Genomic DNA, 22,111 nt, shown 5'->3' on the forward strand with positions numbered 1-22,111 from the left:
GTCAGTATGATTTTAGTCTGGTTTCTAACTTGCATCGCAGTACATATATTGATATCTTATTGTATGCATATTTATTAAAACTTAACAGATGAAAGTCAGTGAAGGAGTGAAAAAGTTGTGGATTCAGGAAACATTCAAGCCATGCCCTTGCAATTCAAGACATAATTGGAACATTGTGATTAAAATAAGTCTTTGTTGTTCACTTCCAGAAATCTTTAGATATTCTTAGCTTTGGGAGTTTGGGGAATGGATAATAACTCAAATGGTCAGTTTTAGTGGAGGGAACATAACTAATTTCATGAAGGATTTGATCGGTTAGCTCAGTTGGGTGGTGCGTGATGCGGAGCAACAGCAAAGGTGTGGGTTCAATTCCCGTACCGTTGGGAGCGTTCTCAGCCTTGCCCCTCACCTGAGGTGTGGTGACCCTCAGGTTAAATCGCCACCAGTCAGCTCTGTCTCTCAAGGGGAAAGCAGCCAATGTTCCTCAGGGACTATGGTCACTTTCATTCACAAGATTGTGGCTATTTCAAAAGTCTGAAACCTGCATGGCGACAGAAATCTATGCTTGACTTTGTCACTCTTTTGCACAATTAATATTTTGTTCATATTGAAATGCAGTGTCACGCGTCTACAAGTCTATCTTCAGAACTAGACTGACCACAGATGGCACAAGATTTCATCAAGATGTACTTTTTTCTGCCACTTCCTGTAGTTTTCTGCCCCATTGGACTTCCATCTAGTCCTTACTGGATGGTCTTCATCCAGCATGGATTTACTTAATCACTTCTGATGGTATCAATCTTTGCTCACATTCTACAAGTGCTCGATCCATTATCATTTCCTTGATTAATGTCTTCAGTTGATATTCTAGGATTTGGGTTGTTATAAACTTCAGTATGTACCATTATCAAATGAGGTACTTAGTTTCATTATATTGTCATACGGGGGAAGTGGAGGTGGAATTGCAAGTTTCTAATCTAGTTTCTATCGCTGTAAAACATCAGACAGAACACCAGTCTTCGTAGCTGTTTGTAGACAAAATGTCCTAAGTGATAATTAAAATAAATAGCTCTTTGCAAATAAACCTGTCTCATACAGAACCGCAAGTTCTCAAGTGCTGTGTTAAATTGTCAAAGATTGTGCAGATCTATTTACAAATTCATACGTCTCCTTGACAAAAATGTAACTTTTTTTCAGGCATCTCTAATATATTGTAAGAAAAATCAGTGTATTACTTTGCCATAAACACCAGAATGACCCTAGTTCAATTCTGATTTGCACAAGTTTACTTATCGCCGCTAGATCAGAGACTGCATCAGTTTCAGTGCCTGAGAGAAAATCACCCAGCGTTCCCAATTGGTATCCAACAAGTTCTGCTGATAAACACACACATGGACATTGGTTGATAACAGCATCATGCTGGGTTTTAATTCTTTTCACATTTGAATTGCATATTGATACTCAGGGCGGAATTTTCTCACAAAAATGATAGTGTCATTTCCAGTGTGAAAATCAGGATTCCCAGCGGGGCAATCCGGATCACAATCTTTTAGGCACTTCGAAAACATTTCACTCCCCCCCCCCAGTTCACCTGAGAATTGCCGCACCCGAGGTGCAAACCATGTGTAAAACCCACCCCAGGGGTTATCTGAGCACTTCGGTCAACAGAGTTGCTCAGTCAAGCCAGTAGGATGGCAGCTGGAGGACCAGCTCCCAGTTTTTCGGAGGGAGCCCTCACTCAATTACTGGAGGAGAGGCGGGCCACAATCTACCTGGCAGGAAGCCCTCTAGAAAGGACGTCAATCCTCCCTGAGACACGGTGGCACCACAGGTCAGTGACAGCAGCATGACCAAGAAAACCGGGTGGGGCGGGTGAGGTTCAAGCAGAAAAATGATGAATGACCGACGACAAACTAAGTGCCCAGTCTCCCTTTGCCATTCTATCCTTCCATCATCCTCAAAATGTCACTTTGAATCCACATGGCACCACCTTGCAGGTTCCTAGCACCTGACCTCCCAGCAACATCCTCAAAACCCACCACCCGGGCACACCACATCAGAAACCCTTCCTGATGAAGCGTAGTGCCCACAAGTGCCAGTTGTCCTCGACGTCCGAACTGCCAGGCGTCGGGCTCACATTATTCCCTTTTGTGTCCCTGCAGGAGAAGCTAGCCCATAACCACCAAGAGAAAGAGAGTGCGAGAAAGAAAGAGAGGGAGAAGGAGAGGGAGAAAGAGAGAGAGAGGGAGAAAAAGAGAGAGAGGGAGAAGGAGAGGGAGAAAAAGAGAGAGCGAGAGAAAGAGGGAGAAAAGAGAGAGAGAGAGAGAGAGAGAGAGAGAGAGAGAGAGAGAGAAAAAGAGAGAGAGAGAGAGAGAGAGAGAGAGAGAGAGAGAGAGAGAGAGAGAGAGAGAGAGAGAGAGAGAGAGAGAAAAAAAGGAGAGAAAGGCACGGTGGAATGCCCAAAATAAGGACCCTGACACATTGAGGGGACAGCCATGGAACTCGCATGGGATGTCCAGGAGAGAGGTTGCCCTGCAACAGTGAGAAGCCATTGCACCTTCCAGATGATTAGTCTCAAGTGAGATGATGAAATGTATCCCAGGATGTTGTGGGAGGCTAGGGAGGAAATTGCGGGTCCCCTAACAGAGATATTTGAATCATCGGCAGCCACAGGTGAGGTGCCTGAAGATTGGAGAGTGGCGAATGTTGTGCCCTTGTTTAAGAAGGGCAGCAGGGAAAAGCCTGGGAACTACAGACCGGTGAGCCTAACGTCTGTAGTAGGTAAGTTGCTAGAAGGTATTCTGAGAGACAGGATCTACAAGCATTTAGAGAGGCAAGGACTGATTCGGGGCAGTCAGCATGGCTTTGTGCGTGGAAAATCATGTCTCACAAATTTGATTGAGTTTTTTGAGGGGGTGACCAAGAAGGTAGATGAGGGCAGTGCAGTAGACGTTGTCTACATGGACTTTAGCAAAGCCTTTGACAAGGTACCGCATGGTAGGTTGTTGCAGAAGGTTAAAGCTCACGGGACCCAGGGTGGGGTTGCCAATTGGATTCAAAATTGGCTGGACGACAGAAGGCAGAGGGTGGTTGTAGAGGGTTGTTTTTCAAACTGGAGGCCTGTGACCAGTGGTGTGCCTCAGGGATCGGTGCTGGGTCCACTGTTATTTGTGATTTATATTAATGATTTGGATGAGAATTTAGGAGGCATGGTTAGTAAGTTTGCAGATGACACCAAGATTGGTGGCACAGTGGATAGTGAAGAAGGTTATCTAGGATTGCAACGGGATCTTGATCAATTAGGCCAGTGGGCCGACGAATGGCAGATGGAGTTTAATTTAGATAAATGTGAGGTGATGCATTTTGGCAGATCGAATCAGGCCAGGACCTACTCAGTTAATGGTATGGCGTTGGGGAGAGTTATAGAACAAAGAGATCTAGGAGTACAGGTTCATAGCTCCTTGAAGGTGGAGTCGCAGGTGGACAGGGTGGTGAAGAAGGCATTCGGCATGCTTGGTTTCATTGGTCAGAACATTGAATACAGGAGTTGGGACGTCTTGTTGAAGTTGTACAAGACATTGGTACGGCCACACTTGGAATACTGTGTGCAGTTCTGGTCACCCTATTATAGAAAGGATATTATTAAACTGGAAAGAGTGCAGAAAAGATTTACTAGGATGTTGCCGGGACTTGATGGTTTGAGTTATAAGGAGAGGCTGGATAGACTGGGACTTTTTTCCTTGGAGCGTAGGAGGCTTAGGGGTGATCTTATAGAGGTCTATAAAATAATGAGGGGCATAGATAAGGTAGATAGTCAACATCTTTTCCCAAAGGTAGGGGAGTCTAAAACTAGAGGGCATAGGTTTAAGGTGAGAGGGGAGAGATTCAGAAGGGCCCAGAGGGGCAATTTCTTCACTCAGAGGGTAGTGCGTGTCTGGAATGGGCTGCCAGAGGTAGTAGTAGAGGCGGGTACAATTGTGTCTTTTAAAAAACATTTAGATAGTTACATGGGTAAGATGGGTATAGAGGGTTATGGGCCAAGTGCGGGCAACTGGGACTAGCTTAATGGTAAAAACTGGGCGGCATGGACTGGTTGGGCCGAAGGGCCTGTTTCCATGCTGTAAACTTCTATGATTCTATCTATGAGATATTTATTGTTCAAACCCTAGACCAGGCACGAAAACAATGTCCCTTGGCTTATAAGAACTTCAACCAATGAGTTTCATCTATCCACGAGCAGTGCCTTAGAGGATGAAATGTCACTGCTATGACCTGCACCATCCACCATGCCATTAAGAAGTACCTCGGGGGCAATCTTAGCAGGTGGGTTACTGGGTCACTATCTCATGAACACCACACAACATCTGATGCACATCAAGTGGAGGCAGGAGAGCCCAGAGATTGCACATTCGGAAATCTGCTAGATCCCAGAACACAGCTTTGCCCCCTCCAGGTGCGGTCCCACTGGACATGTTCGTCCCTCATCTGCTTAAGATATAAAGGCAATGTTGGGAATACCAAGAGGGGTTGTCAGCAACATTCCTGCGACTACAGGGTCGAATGAGGAAGTCCCAAAAGCCTTCTGATGCAGGAGATGTTGTTGGTGTTGTGTGGCCAACACTACGAAGGTGGCATCCACAGTGGAATACCTGGGGCAAGGCGTCAGAGCTATGACTGGAGAAGTGCAAAGCATGGCTCAGTCCTTGATGACCATGGTGCAGAGAACCATTGCTGAGGGGTTAGACACCATGGTGCAAACACAGTCGGCTCGAGCAGGATGAATCGCGTGCGGGGGTCAGGGCGGCGTGACACGATTCGCACGGCGCTGCGGCGATTCTCCCACCCGGGGGGGGGGGAATACCGCCCATGGTCTCCACAAGAGACATACAAGGTCCAAGCTGAGAACAGGTATTGCACCTCATCTTAGGCTGATCTAAACCAAAAGGAAAATGTGGGCAGCTGACATTTTTAAGGCTCAACTCATGGTGGCCAATTAGTTTGACAGGTAGGACTCCAAGAATGTTAAAAGGGCACTATTATTCTCTGTAGTTGAGATCGGTAACATTAATCGGCATCATTCATAATCAGGCTGTATCATCCAGAGATCTCTGTGTTGTCATTTTTTTTCCACTTAAGACTTCTGGGCAGCCACTGCATAATCTCCAAATGCTTTCCCACCTGCCCCTCCATTGTCATCTTGCCTTCTCTTTGGGGTCTGACCCAACCAGCCCCTTAGTCTCATCACACTCTTCCCTCCACTTCATGAGTCCCACACCCTCAGATGCCCCATATCCCTATGCCACTAACAGCTGTAAACTGAGTGCTCAGTTTCACTTCCTGACCCCACAGGCTTATTTAGTTCTATTCACAGCTGCAACCCCTATCCACGCACCCCTCCGCCCCCAAACACCTTGAACCAGCCCCTCTATATAGCTATTCAGAGGATATTGAACCCTTGTACACCCGGTACAAGATGGAAAGGATTTCTCACCTCCTTCCTCTCTCTTAGGTTTAAAAAGCAGTGGTGCTTTAAAAAGCAGTAGTGATTTGCACCCGTGTGACATCATGCTCGTGGGCACAAAGATTCGATGAGGACTGAAGATTTGATTATAACCTCACTAATGACAATAAAATGCATTCAAATTCATTCAAATTAGATCTTGCCCTTCTTGGGCGTGAACCGGATAGTGTCCTTGGTTAGGGCCCAGGATCATCGCAAATGGAGATCTCGCCAGTACAAATCTAGTTTTTGCCCTCTCGTGAGGTTTTGCAGCCAATGTGGGATTTGCACCAGTGGCTAATGGAACCGCAAAATCACACCCTCCATGTCCAGGCTCGGCAATCAAAACTGGCACTTGGTTGCACCCCTTCAGAATAATTGATGTTACTGTACTGCAGAACAAGTCAGTATCATTGGTCAAAAATGATAACAAAGTAAAAGCGGCACGGTGGTCCAGTGGTTAGCACAGCTGCCTATGGCACTGAAGACCCGGGTTTGATCCCGGCCCTGGGTCATTGTCTGTGTGGAGTTTGCATATTCTCCCAGTGTCTGCGTGGGTTTCACCCCCACAACCCAAAGATGTGCAGGGAGGTGAATTGGCCACGCTAAATTGCTCCTTAAATTGGAAAGAAGAAGAATTGGGTATTTCAAATTTTAAAAACATTATGTACAATCTGTAATACAAAAGTTCACATCTGAAATAATAAATTATATGTTGGTAATAGATATTAACTTGTCAATGCCATGGTGGTGAAGCACTTTTAGACAGCTTGTTTTGAGAGGAGTACTATACTTATAGCGCTCGTTGCCTCTTTATGCTATTGCATTACATTTTATGCTTTTAATATATGGTGAGAAATGTTGTTTACTCTGGAGATCAAACTTTCTTTTTCATATTTTGTACAAATAAAACAGGGCTTTCCCGTTCCCTCAAATTCTGCAAAGAGTTTATCATTATTATAGAATCTAATTCAAAGAGCAATCAACAGGCAGAAGCATATGCCTTTTATAACAAATTAGACAACCGGAAGAAGGACATTGATGCACAATGGGCTTGCATGTGGCTTAAACACACATCAAGCAAACTGAAACGAAGCATGCAAGTCACCCAACTGCTTCAAGCACTCAAAGGCTCAACAACACTATCCACCAAAATCGAGCTTTACTCTTATCCCTCTCTCCCCAGTGAGCAGATTCACTTACACCAACTCAATATCCAGTTGCGGTTGGCATGGTAACCAGCTACACATGCCACCCCCTTGGCCTCTGAGCTTTCCCACAAAGAAAGAACGGTGTGGGAAAGATTAAGAGTGCGATCGTGTTTATTTGTATTTCAATTTATATTATAATTAAACTCAATAAAATCCGATCTCACCATTTTGTGAATACAGAGATATTAGTAGGTTATGAAGTGTGTTGTCATATTGAATCTTAGCATTATCTATCTATCTTACGTTGCATCATATTATTATAGCTTGAAAAACAAGATGGAATTAGTAGGATTTGCAAATGTACAAAAATAAAGCATTGCTCATGTTGTGCTTTCTGGCTTGCAACTGTTAACGCAATCACACAATTTTCACTGTTAATTACTGGATTTTGTGAATTGCGCATTAGTTTGTTTTGTAGAATAATATCTGATTAAATGTTTGAATCAGAATCAGCAGACTGTTGGGATTGCTCAGTATTTTTTTAAATTTACACGACAAGAACTGACAATTGAATGGATGGAAATGGAACACCACAGCGGTCTTCCATAATCCATATCATGCAATACACCAACATTGGTACTTAGGAGGTGGGTAGCGAATCGACTAAATATATTCAAAGGTATTAATTAGAGCAGTGTCCTCTTAAGGGTTACAGCATAAAGTGCTTCATCAGTACAAAAGACTTATTTCATTCTTGCCTTCTTAACACTACCGTATTGCAGGTTGAACTGAGAATGTTAGTGCCAAACGCATAGCAGCTGTAAACTATAGGTTTGGGTTTCTGGTAACCAGACGGCGATGGATGACATCAATTTAACTTATGAACCTCAACAGCCATAGAAAGGAAGCCTTCATCCCATCTGTTGTTTGGAATGGATTCAAACACAGCTCCCAGAGGTGGAAGGACACATTCCAAACAGTGTTCTAATGCACAATGCCATACAATTCTCCAGAGATCTGCCTTTTAGCTAATTCTGCACCTGGTTCCCATTCTAAATTATATCAATACAACATGCATAAAATTCGTTGTTGTTCAGGAACGAGAGATGGAAACAAGAAGCTCTCTCTTGACTTCCGGGTGCGGCGATGACCAGCTGAGTCGCACGTTTTGGCAGCTCCCAGTGAAACGGACTTTTGGGCTCTTGATAGGAGCCCCAACGGCAATTTTGACGGCTAAAAACACTGTGCGGTAAACCAGAAGGGAATCCCCCCTGGATACGGATGAAAAAAGGAGGAGAAAGTGGATTGCAGTGGATCCTTTAGAACAGCGGCAAGGAAGGCAAGCAAAAACCAAGATGGCGTCGGAAGGTGGCAGTTTAACATGGGGCCCTGAACAACAAGAGTTCTTGAAATGCTGTGTGGAAGAGCTCAAAAAGGAAATGAAGAAAGAGCTGTTGGCCCCGATACAACAGGCGATCGAAGGGCTAAAGGAGGAACAAAAGACCCAGGAGCGGGAGCTTCGGGTCGTGAAGGCAAAGGCAGCCGAGAATGAGGACGACATACAGGGCCTGGTGGTGAAGACGGAGACGCATGAGGCACATCAGAAACGATGTGTGGATAGGTTGGAGGCACTGGAGAACAACGCAAGGAGGAACAACCTGAGGATTCTTGGTCTACCTGAAGGTGCGGAGGGAGCGGACGTCGGGGCATATGTGAGCACGATGCTGCACTCGTTAATGGGAGCGGAGGCCCCGGCGGGTCCGTTGGAGGTGGAGGGAGCATACTGAGTGATGGCGCGAGGACCGAGAGCAGGAGAAATTCCCAGAGCCATAGTGGTGAGATTCCTCCGTTTTAAGGAGAGAGAAATGGTCCTTAGATGGGCAAAGAAAACTCGGAGCAGTAAATGGGAGAACGCGGTGATCCGCGTTTATCAAGACTGGAGTGCGGAGGTGGCAAGGAGGGCGAGCTTTAATCGGGCCAAGGCGGTGCTTCATAAAAAGATAAAATTTGGAATGCTGCAACCGGCAAGACTGTGGGTCACATATCGAGGGGGGCACCACTACTTTGAGACGGTGGATGAAGCGTGGACCTTTATTGTGGAAGAAAAACTGGAATGAGCGGGTTATTAAAAAGAACGTTTGAACAAAGTGGTGGGGCGAATGTGGGGGGCGAAGAGGGGGGTTAAAAAGGGGGGAAAGAGGAGTTTTATGTACTAATCCTGCGATGTGGTAACTTTTCTCTCTTCCACAGGTGGTGATGGGGGGGAGGAGGGGAGGTGGAGGAGATGGGGCGTTGGCCATTGGGGGCGGGGCCAAGGGAGAAGCGCGGGCTTTGTTCCCGCGCTATGATAATCATGGCGGGAATAGAGAAGCAGGAAGGAGGGGGCGTCGCACGGTGCGAGCCGAGGTCACGGGGGGAAGCCGAGGTCGGCCAGAGTTTGCTGACTTCTGGGAGCAACATGGGGGGAGTAATTACGTTAGCGGGGGATCTAGCGGGGGGGGGTCGGAGGGGGGAATTACTGGGTTGCTGCTGCTGGGGAGAGGGGGGAGCTGGTATGGGAGGGGATGGGCGGGGGGGGCACCGCCTGGGGGAGATACAGCTGCGTGGGAACTGGGTGAGGAGCTGGAAAAAGGGGATGGCTAATCGACAAGGGGGGGGGGGGGGGGGGGGGGGTAGGAAGCCCCCCAACCCGGCTGATCACATGGAACGTGAGAGGGCTGAATGGGCCGATAAAGAGGGCACGGGTACTCGCACACCTGAAGAAACTTAAGGCAGATGTGGTTCTGTTACAGGAAACGCACCTGAAACTGATAGACCAGGTTAGGCTACGCAAAGGATGGGTGGGGCAGGTGTTCCATTCGGGGCTAGATGCGAAAAACAGGGGGGTGGCTATATTAGTGGGGAAGCGGGTAATGTTCGAGGCAAAGACTATAGTGGCGGATAACGGGGGCAGATACGTGATGGTGAGTGGCAAACTACAGGGGGAGACGGTGGTTTTGGTAAACGTATATGCCCCGAACTGGGATGATGCCAATTTTATGAGGCGGATGCTAGGACGCATTCCGGAGCTAGAGATGGGAAAGCTGATAATGGGGGGAGATTTTAATACAGTGTTGGAACCAGGGCTGGATAGGTCGAAGTCCAGGACTGGAAGGAGGCCGGCAGCAGCCAAGGTACTTAAAGATTTTATGGAGCAGATGGGAGGTGTAGACCCGTGGAGATTTAGCAGACCTAGGAGTAAGGAGTTCTCGTTTTTCTCCTATGTCCATAAAGTCTACTCGCGAATAGACTTTTTTGTGCTGGGAAGGGCGTTGATCCCGAAGGTGAGGGGAACGGAGTATACGGCTATAGCCATTTCGGATCACGCTCCACACTGGGTAGACTTGGAGATAGGGGAGGAAACAGGAGGGCGCCCACCCTGGAGAATGGACATGGGACTAATGGCAGATGAGGGGGTGTGTCTAAGGGTGAGGAGGTGCATTGAAAAGTACTTGGAACTCAATGATAATGGGGAGGTCCAGGTGGGAGTGGTCTGGGAGGCGCTGAAGGCGGTGGTTAGAGGAGAGCTGATATCAATAAGGGCACATAAAGGGAAGCAGGAGAGTAAGGAACGGGAGCGGTTGCTGCAAGAACTTTTGAGGGTGGACAGACAATATGCGGAAGCACCGGAGGAGGGACTGTACAGGGAAAGGCAAAGGCTACATGTAGAATTTGACTTGCTGACTACGGGCACTGCAGAGGCACAATGGAGGAAGGCACAGGGTGTACAGTACGAATATGGGGAGAAGGCGAGCAGGTTGCTGGCACACCAATTGAGGAAAAGGGGAGCAGCGAGGGAAATAGGGGGAGTGAGGGATGAGGAAGGAGAGATGGAGCGGGGAGCGGAGAGAGTGAATGGAGTGTTCAAGACATTTTATAAAAAATTATATGAAGCTCAACCCCCGGATGGGAGGGAGAGAATGATGGGCTTCTTGGATCGGCTGGAATTTCCCAAGGTGGAAGAGCAGGAAAGGGTGGGACTGGGAGCACAGATCGAGGTAGAAGAAGTGGTGAAAGGAATTAGGAGCATGCAGGCGGGAAAGGCCCCGGGACCGGATGGATTCCCAGTCGAATTCTATAGAAAATATGTGGACTTGCTCGCCCCAGTATTGACGAGGACCTTTAATGAGGCAAAGGAAAGGGGACAACTGCCCCCGACTATGTCTGAAGCAACGATATCGCTTCTCTTAAAGAAGGAAAAGGACCCGCTACAATGCGGGTCCTATAGACCTATTTCCCTCCTAAATGTAGATGCCAAGATCCTGGCCAAGGTAATGGCAATGAGAATAGAGGAATGTGTCCCGGGGGTGGTCCACGAGGACCAAACTGGGTTTGTGAAGGGGAGACAGCTGAACACGAATATACGGAGGCTGTTAGGGGTAATGATGATGGCCCCACCAGAGGGGGAAACGGAGATAGTAGTGGCGATGGATGCCGAGAAAGCATTTGATAGAGTGGAGTGGGATTATTTATGGGAGGTGTTGAGGAGATTTGGTTTTGGAGAGGGGTATGTTAGATGGGTGCAGCTGTTGTATAGGGCCCCGATGGCGAGCGTGGTCACGAATGGACGGGGATCTGCATATTTTCGGCTCCATAGAGGGACAAGGCAGGGATGCCCTCTGTCCCCATTATTGTTTGCACTGGCGATTGAGCCCCTGGCGATAGCGTTGAGGGGTTCCAAGAAGTGGAGGGGAGTACTTAGAGGAGGAGAAGAACACCGGGTATCTTAGTATGCGGACGATTTGCTACTATACGTGGCAGACCCGGCGGAGGGGATGCCAGAAATAATGCGGATACTTGGGGAGTTTGGGGATTTTTCAGGGTATAAATTGAACATGGGGAAAAGTGAGTTGTTTGTGGTGCATCCAGGGGAGCAGAGTAGAGAAATAGAGGACCTACCGTTGAGGAAGGTAACAAGGGACTTTCGTTACCTGGGGATCCAGATAGCCAAGAATTGGGGCACATTGCATAGGTTAAATTTAACGCGGTTGGTGGAACAAATGGAGGAGGATTTCAAGAGATGGGATATGGTATCCCTGTCACTGGCAGGGAGGGTGCAGGCGGTTAAGATGGTGGTCCTCCCGAGATTCCTCTTTGTGATTCAGTGCCTCCCGGTGGTGATCACGAAGGCTTTTTTTTTTTAAAAAGGATTGAAAAGAGCATCATGGGTTTTGTGTGGGTCGGGAAGACCCCGAGAGTGAGGAAGGGATTCTTACAGCGTAGCAGGGATAAGGGGGGGGGCTGGCACTACCGAGCCTAAGTGAGTATTATTGGGCCGCTAATATTTCAATGGTGAGTAAGTGGATGGGAGAGGAGGAGGGAGCGGTGTGGAAGAGATTAGAGAGGGCGTCCTGTAGGGGGACTAGCCTACAGGCTATGGTGACAGCCCCATTGCCGTTCTCACCGAGGAACTACACCACAAGCCCGGTGGTGGTGGCTACACTGAAGATTTGGGGACAGTGGAGACGGCATAGGGGAAAGACTGGAGCCTTGGGGGGGTCCCCGATAAGAAACAACCATAGGTTTGCCCCGGGGGGAAATGGATGGGGGATATGGAATGTGGCAAAGAGCAGGAATAACGCAAATGAAAGATCTGTTTGTGGATGGGAAGTTCGCGAGTCTGGGAGCGCTGACCGAGAAATATGGGTTGCCCCAAGGGAATGCATTCAGGTATATGCAACTGAGGGCTTTTGCGAGGCAACAGGTGAGGGAATTCCCGCAGCTCCCGACACAAGAGGTGCAGGACAGAGTGATCTCAAAGACATGGGTGGGGGATGGTAAGGTGTCAGATATATATAGGGAAATGAGGGACGAAGGGGAGACTATGGTAGATGAACTAAAAGGGAAATGGGAAGAAGAGCTGGGGGAGGAGATCGAGGAGGGGCTGTGGGCAGATGCCCGAAGCAGGGTAAACTCGTCGTCCTCGTGTGCCAGGCTAAGCCTGATTCAGTTTAAGGTATTACACAGGGCGCATATGACTGGAGCACGGCTCAGTAAATTTTTTGGGGTGGAGGATAGGTGTGCGAGGTGCTCGAGAAGCCCAGCGAATCATACCCATATGTGTTTTGGTCATGCCCGGCACTACAGGGGTTTTGGATGGGGGTGACAAAGGTGCTTTCAAAAGTAGTGGGGGTCCGGGTCGAACCAAGCTGGGGGTTGGCTATATTTGGGGTTGCACAAGAGCCGGGAGTGCAGGAGGCGAGAGAGGCCGATGTTTTGGCCTTTGCGTCCCTAGTAGCCCGGCGCAGGATATTGCTAATGTGGAAAGAAGCCAAGCCCCCGGGGGTGGAGACCTGGATAAATGACATGGCGGGGTTTATAAAGCTAGAGCGGATTAACTTCGTCCTAAGGGGGTCGGCTCAAGGGTTCACCAGGCGGTGGCAACCATTCGTCGAATACCTCGCAGAAAGATAAATGGAATGGAAAAAAGAAGGCAGCAGCAGCAGCCCAGGATCGGGGGGGGGGGGGGGGAAGAGGAGGAACCAGAAGGACTCTCAGGGTTGTTAATATATACTGTATAATATATATAGGTCATTGCGACAGATAATTATATATTGGACTGTTAAATTATATTTTTGGAGAGTGTTACTTGTGATAAGGCAGTTGCCAATTAGGGCTAGTTTTCATTTTTGTTATTTATTATTTATTCATTTTTTGTTTATAAAATAGGTCATTGTTATTTGTGTTGTTATAATATTGTGTAAAGGATGCACAATGTACTGTGTTGGTTGACCAAAAATTTTCAATAAAATATTTATTAAAAAAAAAGCTCTCTCTTATTATCAAGTAGTAGATACAACACCAGGCTATTTTTTACTAGAAGCCCTTGTATTTCACAGACCAAAATAAAATGTCAGGCATATTGCCATTATCCTGTTCTGCAATCTTATAAGAAATGAGCATGCATCTCGTATACCAAGCGTGAAAGTTATTTAAGCTCCCATAATTAAAATGTTACTATTACACTAATTGTAGACTGCATTATGACATTTGTCCACAATGTAAATTGAAACAATGCTGCGATTTGAACTTGAATTGAATCCAGATATAAATTTGTGCACTACCCTTATATTTGCCAAGCTATTTTTCAGTTTTCAAATAAACCGAAATGACTTTAAAACCACTATAGCGTATGACACAGGCGACAAAATCCAAGAACATTACTGTACTTTTAACACAACTAATTACTGCTTCAGAAATAAAAGGAAATGCTCATGTTGGAAAGCATTAATAAAATGACTATTCATCAGAATTTGCCAATGCTGATATTCAGATATCACAGACAGAATGTGCGTGTTTTACTGTTATCCATGATTAAAGTGCTTTAATGTGTCAGGTTTGTGTGTTTCTTTGCCATTGGAGTGGTTTATTTCAATTTAAATGGTTCCAGCGGCAAGCTTTTGTGAATTTAAAACTAATGATTATTCATCATCCCACACATGCCCCGGAGGTTTAAACACAATGCCGCATACACACACACACACACACACACACACACACACACACACACACAAAGGCTAGATACAGGTGAAGGACGAAAAAAATACAATTGCAATCTGGAATTATTTCAGTCTCTTTCATAGCAGGCCTGTAATTTCTTGGATGAATTGATGTTTTAGCTGGAGTAGAGATCTTGTAAAAGCAGACGACACTCAGTAAGCTGTGGGGCTTTGTGTAATTGAATTGCCAGGTGATCAGATATCAGGTGTACTTAAAGGTTGAAACAGGTTAGGGGGGGTGCAGTAATCCTTACCCAATTTTCAAGGGATAGCTGCAGGGTCATTTTGTAGCTGGTTCAATAGTTTAGATGGTGATTCTGATGGTATCTGTTCATCAATAGCTTTTAATAATAATAACCTTTGTTAGTGCCACAAGTAGGCTCACATTACACTGCAATGATGTTACTATGAAAATCCCCTAGTCGCCACACTCCAGCACCTGTTCGGGTACACGGGAGGGAGAATTCAAAATGTCCAATTCACCTAACAAGCGCATCTCCCGGGACTTGTGGGAGGAAACCGGAGGAAACCGACGCAGACACGGGGAGAACGTGCAGACTCCATACAGACAGTGACCCAAGCCAGGAATCAAACCCAGGTCCCCGGTGCTGAGAAGCCACAGTGTCAACCACTGTGCTACCGTGCTGTCCCTGGCATTTATATTTTAAAAGCAGGCAACAAACCTAAATGACAAGTCCTTTTTCACATAAGCTGGTGTATTAGGCCAGTAAACATCCTTTGTCGTGGCTTTTCACACAGTTAAGGGCTTTGTCTTTGGGATGTGGAGCCATTACAATCCAATGGAAGCTCAATCAGATCAATTTCATATTCATCTAACAACCATTGAGTTTCATGTCTCGTCCATGTTGAAGCAGAAAGATGATCGGGCCAATATGTTATAGTTTTTCTTTGATGGTGCATCCTTAACAAAAAGAGGTGTATGAATTTCACAAGTGACTGCGATAATCCACATTTTAATTTGGCGTTTGCTTGAGTTTCAGGACTGTCTGGAGCAGAATGCTGCCAAGTCACCTGATATGCTACATAGCTTTTGGTGTAGTCTTGTTTTAAAATTGGTATATTTTTATGCCTGTACTCTGAATGACACATACAAAACTACCTTTCATTTTCATGATCAACTGGCTAGTGCCATTCAGGTTTGTTGTTTACATCTAATGCTGCCGGTTCATGTGCAGTAGTGGCAGGAGTTAAGGTGGTATTAAAATTGGTAGCGGGCAATTAAAGTAACTCGTTCATACTTCTGTACGGTTGGTAGCAATGTATGTTTAATCAGCCTTTCAAATTGGCAGAAAATTGAAAGGCAACCTTGTGTACAACAAATAATATAAACTATAGGAGGGATAAACTCCAGCCAGTATGAAGTGATAGTAACAAGATACATCTTGAAGACTAACTCATTTACTTTGATACTGATTAAATCAGGCCTACATTATAACTGCTCTGCTAATATATACATGCACATTTTCACAACCAGCAGCATCAAGATACCAGTTTCTAAGAATATTGGGCGGTAGCTACAAAAGATATTTTGAACAGAACACTTTCACAGGGCTTCCAAGGCCTTAAGGGGTCTATTAAAATTCCGATGACATTAAACTGCAGTACCTACAAGTCGGTGTTGAGCACTGATGAGCTGTAAAGAATGGGCACTGATGTCGCTATCTCTCTGGCGAGTGTCGGTTTGTTTAAGCTTCCTTCTCGTACCTTCACATGAGCTTCAGGCTCAAGGCCCAGTGCCCCTCGCTGCTGCAAGCGCCTGGCTGCCAGAAGCTGGTCCCTCTTGATCAGCAACTGCCGTAAGAAAAGATTTACCTCCAGTCTCCAAGGGAGCCATGCTCGCTATCCACCACTCAAACTCATGCCATGCAGGGCGAACTTCATATGATTGGTAGATTAGGGATCAAGAGTAAAAGGTAGAACTGGATTCCAAAATAGTTGAGGAAAAGGTGAAGGATTTCTGTGACATTTCTTAGTGAATATTATTGCTTAAAGTAAACACAGCTCGATGGAGTTGGGAGTTCATTTCTTGTCCGCTTTCAACTTTTCGGAAGGACTTGGCATAAGTCGTAAATAATAAGGGGCTCAGTGTAAAGGAGTTCAGTGTAGGGGAAAATAGGCAAGTTTAAAGTGACTTCATTTTTTGTTTCAATCTTTCTTTATTGAAAGATCTGCGTTCTCATTTATGCTAACCTTGTTATGACATTTGTTCTTTCTGTCTTTTTACTACAAATTCCTCATGCTGTGGGATTGTTTAGGTAAGTCCTTCTTGGTCTGTAGCCTGTGGTGCATGAGTGCCTACATGCAAGGGTGTGATGACTGACTTTAAGAGTCTCCAACTCCAGGAGGTTAATTCTCCTTTGCTTCAGAATATCAAAATAAAAGATTCTCGCATTGAGAAGCCAATGCTTAGAATGAAAAGCAGTTGTTTGAATATAGCCCACATAATTCGAAATAAATGCTATGCAGCCAAGAAAAATTAACCTTTAGTAATGGTACTCAAAATCATCCTAATTTGGTATCCACCCGAGTGGTTCAGTGCAGGAGCTCTTATCACCATTAATAAAATACTGGTAAATACTTGGGCTTGATTTAGACAGGACCAGGAGAAGAATGGAATGGAGGGGTAGTCACACATCTTTGACCCTATGGCACTGTGGACTTTGGCAGACCTTAATGCAAATTGGTGCCTTTCTTGGCAAGGGGTTTCAGGTTTTTGTGTCAGATATGAGGTGCAAACCTTGAAAAATGTATTTTCAAAGAAAAACAGGAGGCAATTCATTGAAGGATTCAGAAGTATGCTATTTTACTCCAGACGAAGAAAACAGCAAGGTCTTCAAAACTATAAAATGTCAATGAATTAGCCAAACTACTCATGACCTAGTAATTAAATCATAACGGTCAGTGATGATGAGAACTCATTCCATTTATTTTTAAATAGGTTTATTTTTTAAATTTCATTATAATTAATGTAAAACAACTAACCCCAGTTACAATATCAAAGAACAAAACAAACAAGCAAAAGCACAAATTAACTTAACCCCACAGAACTACACTAAACCCCTTAACAACTGACAGTGGCTAGCTCTTTGAAAAAGGAAATGAATGGCTGCCATCTTAGGTACCTTCCCCCTGATGGTGTACTTAACCTTCCCCAAATGTGAGGAAGACATGAGATCACCCAACCAAGCTGAGGCATTGGGCAGGAAAGGATTCCTCCACCCAAGCAGAACCCGTATCTGGGCTATTAATGGGGCAAAGGAGAGGAAATCCACCTTCATCCCTGTCTGGAGCACTAGCGAGTCTGACCCCCCTGAAAATGACCATCAGCAGACACGGCTCCAAAGTGTTGAAGAAGGGAGCCCAAAAGCTTGCTAACTTGGGACAAGACCAGAACGAGTGTGGTCAGCTGCCGCGCACCCCCCCCCCCCAGCCCCCGCCCCCCCCCCCCGCCGCACCCCCACCCCGAGAACAGTACTCACACATCCTCCATCCCAGAGACAAATTCACTCATCCTTGCTTTAGCAAGTAATTTAACGCCCGCATTTAAAAGTGAAATAGGTCAGTACGACCCACACTCTGTACAGTCCTTGTCTTTCTTAAGGATAAAAGGAAATAAAGGGCTGCGCAAATGAAAAGGACAACGAATTCTGAGATAAGCAGTCATTAAAACATATCTAAAATCAGAGGTACCAATTGCTCCGCAAACGTCTTATAAAATACAATGGGGATAGCATCAGGGCCAGGAGCTTTACCTGTCTGCAGCAACCCAATGCATTTGATAATTTTTTTGGGCCCCAACAGGGTATCCAACTCTTCACGCCTCTCCTCCCACCACAACTGGGACGGACAATCCATCCAAAAAATTAGCCATGACCAAACTCTCCACCGGAGGCTCCGATCTATAAAGATCTCAATAAAACATTTTAAAAGCCTCACTGACCCAAGACGTGACGGAATTACTGTACAATCTCTCGGGAAGCCGCCTGCAGACTCAGCTGGCGAGTTAAGAGGCAAGTGGCCTTCTCACCGTGTTCATAAAATACAACCCCAAATGCTGCAGCTGACCCATCGCCCTATCCGTGGATAATAATTCTAATTGTCTCAAGCTTTTTCCTGCTTGCCAACAACTGGTGGTCCACCTCGAGAATGGAGTCAACGCACGTCTGCTGCTCTGTCCTCGCTATCTTTACCATGTGCACTTTGTCGGAAATTATCTCTCCCCTGATGACCACCTGAAGGGCTTCCCACAGCAAAGGAGGAGAGATGGACTCACTTTTATTAAATTTAATACATTCCCCAATGGTGGTGGACCTGTGTTCACAAAATCTCTTGTCCGCTAATAATGCCGTAACCAATCTCCATTGCGGACAGTGTCAATGATCTGATTCTACCGTCAAGTCAGACGCTACTGGGGCAGCACAGTAGCACAGTGATTAGCACTGTGGCTTCACAGTGCCACGGTCCCAGGTTCGATTCCCGGCTGGGTCACTGTCTGTGCGGAGTCTGCACGTTCTCCCAGTGTCTGCATGGGTTTCCTCCAGGTGCTCCGGTTTCCTCCCACTAGTCCCGAAAGACTAGGTAATTTGGACATTCTGAATTCTCCCTCTTGTGCACCCGAATAGGTGCTGGAATGTGGCGACTAGGGGCTTTTCACGGTGACTTCACTGCAACATAAGCTTACTTATGACAATGAAGATTATTTTTAAAAACTAATTATTTAAAAACATCAACAAAATGTGGGGAATGGTCTGGAATCACAATTGCCAAGTAACCCATCGCCTCCACAAAAGGAAGGATAGACCTATCCACCACAAAAAAAAGTCAATACGCGAGTATACCTGGTGCACGTGTGAAGAAAAATGTTTACAGAAAAAGAAACCACAATGTATAAAAACCCCTTAAACATATGTTATCACAACAGTTAGACCAAAACCCTACATGAAACTAAACCCCAAACCCAAGCACAACTTGTAAAACATTCAACTTCAACAAGAACAGAAAAATGCAAACATGAACAAGGAACACCAACAATTCCACATACCAACATGCCAATTCCCAATATCCAAAAAAGCCTCTCACCCCAGGCTCAGCCCATACTTCTTTACAAAGGATTCTGCCTCCCCTTGCACATCAGTATTTTCCCTCAAAAAGTCACTCTTAGCCACATCTGGTGCATCATCCCAAACCAGACTCAACTTTAATACATGGTGGCCTTGGCTTTGTTAAACGAAGACCACTTCACCAGCTCTGCTCCCACATCCTGGTAAAACCTGATGGCTAGACATTCGCATTTGTAGTCACGATACTCCCTTGCACATCTCAGGTCCCACTCTTTTTCACTGATGCTGTGAAACGTCACGATTACTGCTTGCAGTGGTACATCAGATGAGGCTTCTATCGGAGTGTCCAGTGGACGTGCACGAGGTCTGAAGGGGGTGCGGGTCCATCCTCCCCTGCCATCCGCAAAATACTATGTGGGAGTTGGGCCTTCCATCCTCTCTGGCAGCCCCACAATTCAGATGTTTTGCCTCCTGGAATGATTCTCCAAATCATTTACTTTGGCCTTCAGACCATCAGAGACATCTCCGCCTCCAGATGGGCGATCTGGTCACTATGCCTCAAAAGAGCCACCTCCATGCCTTGTATCATAGTAGTTCAGTGTGCCTTTACCATTTTGTTGGTCCGCTTCAATGCCGAACGAATGGGAGCCAAGGTCTCTTCCATCGATTTGCGGAAGTCCCCCGACACAACCCACCCATGTTTGTCAAAACGGCACGGTGCTCCTCTCGGCCATCGGTGGAGTAATCAGAGTCCCAGAGGCTGCTTCTGCCATTTCTTCCATCGACGAGCCCAAGGGGCCTCCAACTCTGGCGACGATTTTTTCTTTTTAATTCTTCCAATCAAGGGGCAATTTAGCGTGGCCAATCCACCTACCCTGCACATCTTTGGGTGAGGGGGTGAGATCCATGCAAATATGAAGAGTGTGTGAAAACTCCATACGGACAGTGACCCGGGGCCAGGAGCGAACCCAGGTCCTCAGTGCCATGAGGCAGCAGTGCTAACCACTGCGCCACTTTGCCAGCCCATCCTCAAAGAATTCTAACAGATTTGTCAGGCATGACCTCCCCTTGACGAAGCCGTGCTGATTCAGCCTCATTTTACCATGCACTTCCAAATACTCTGAAATCTCATCCATAATAATGGACTCTAAAATCTTACCAACAACCAAAGTTAGGCTAACCAACCTATAATTGTCCATCTTCAGTACTGCATTTAACCCCCCCCCCCCCCTTCTCATAGTTGTCCCCTTATCTGCTGTGCCTGAAGATAGATTTCTGCTGCTTCCCATACTCTCTGTTCTATTGCTTGTTCTGGAAACTTTACTGACCTCTCTCGTGCCCACCACTCCTTAACGCACATTAAAGTCCTCATCATTCTCCTACCTTCTCCTTTAACGTTGATTTTCTAATTTTCCATACAACTGAACCATTCCCCCACTATTTAATTAAAAGCCCCATTTGCAGCTCCAGTTATGCGATTTGCCAAGACTCTGGACCCAGCATGATTCAGGTTAGACAGTCCCATCGGAAGAGCTCCCTCCTTCCCCAGTACTGGTGCCAATGTCCCATGAATTCGAACCAATTTCTCTCACACCAACCTTTCCGCCACGCATTTACCAATTTAATCTTATTGCCCCTGTGCCAATGAGCTTGTGGCTCAGATAGTAATCTGGAGATTATTACCTTTTTGATTCTACTTCTCAATTTAGCCCCTATTCCTTCATATTCCTTCAGCAGAACCTCTATCCTTGTGCTACCCGTGTCGTTAGTACATATATGGATCACGACAACTGGGTCTTTACCCTCCCTTTCCAAGTTCCTCTGCAGCCCAGATGAGATATCCGACCTGAGCACCAGTTAGGTGACAAAACCTTCGGGACTCTTGATCCTGGTCACAGATAACAGTGTCTCTGCCCCTAATGTAATATCCCCAAGTATTTATTTTCCCTCCCACCACTTGAATGGCTCCCTGAACCCGGTGCTGTGGTCAGTTTGCTCATCCTCCCCACTGTCTTTGCTCTCATCCACACAGGGAGCAAGAATCTCAAACCAGTTGGAGAAGTACGGAGGCTCTGGCAACCCTATATCCTGGATCCCTCTACCTGCCTCACTCATTGTCACATGCGCCTGTCCCTGACTACTGGCCGAATTCAAGGTAGTTTATTTAAGGGGTGTGACTGCCTCTTGAAACACAATGTCCAAGTAACTCTCCCCCTCCCTGATGTGTGAAAGAATCCAAAGCTCAGACTCCAGCTCATCAATACTGAGCCGTAGTTCCTTAAGCAACAAACAGTTGTGTTCACCAGCTCCTACATCATGCAGGTGCGACACATCGCTGGCCCTGCATCTCTATGTTATTTAATTAGTTTTTAAATTTGATTTTTATTTTAAATTTCCAGCTGGTTTTTAGTCTTTGTAATCTGTCAGATATTTCTCTTTTTACATTTACCTTTTAACCCTTTACCATTTTACCTGTATTCCCTAATTGGGCAGGGAGGGTAGATATACATCTGGCCTCCCAGAGGAACCAACATATTTCACAAAGAAATGACAGGTTGTTCCAGGTGGGTGACCTGGTTCTTATTAGAAATTTCACCTTGGGCCCACTCTGGTTACCAGGCAGGATCATTTCAAAATCTGGACCTGTCTTCTATGTGGTAAATGTGGATGACACGACAGTGAGGAAGCATGTCAACCATATGAGAAGCCAGGTGATGACAACACCCATTCCAGAGCAGACGTCCAACAGGTGTCATAGATGCCCCAATGGCTGCCCCAGAGCAGAGGGAGTTGAGTAGTTCAGAGATGACTCAACCAGTGGCCTAGGTGGGAGCTGGAGAA

At 46.1% G+C, this 22,111-nt stretch overlaps 1 protein-coding gene across 1 annotated transcript in view; it reads right to left on the reverse strand.

Annotated features, from left to right (window-relative positions):
* Window positions 1-22,111, reverse strand: part of plch1 (phospholipase C, eta 1) — a 251,627-nt gene that overhangs the window by 214,093 nt on the left and 15,423 nt on the right. The gene's annotated exons all lie outside the window — the stretch shown is intronic.

Source organism: Scyliorhinus torazame, chromosome 14, assembly GCF_047496885.1.
Source record: "Scyliorhinus torazame isolate Kashiwa2021f chromosome 14, sScyTor2.1, whole genome shotgun sequence".
NCBI classification, from domain to species: Eukaryota; Metazoa; Chordata; class Chondrichthyes; order Carcharhiniformes; family Scyliorhinidae; genus Scyliorhinus; species Scyliorhinus torazame.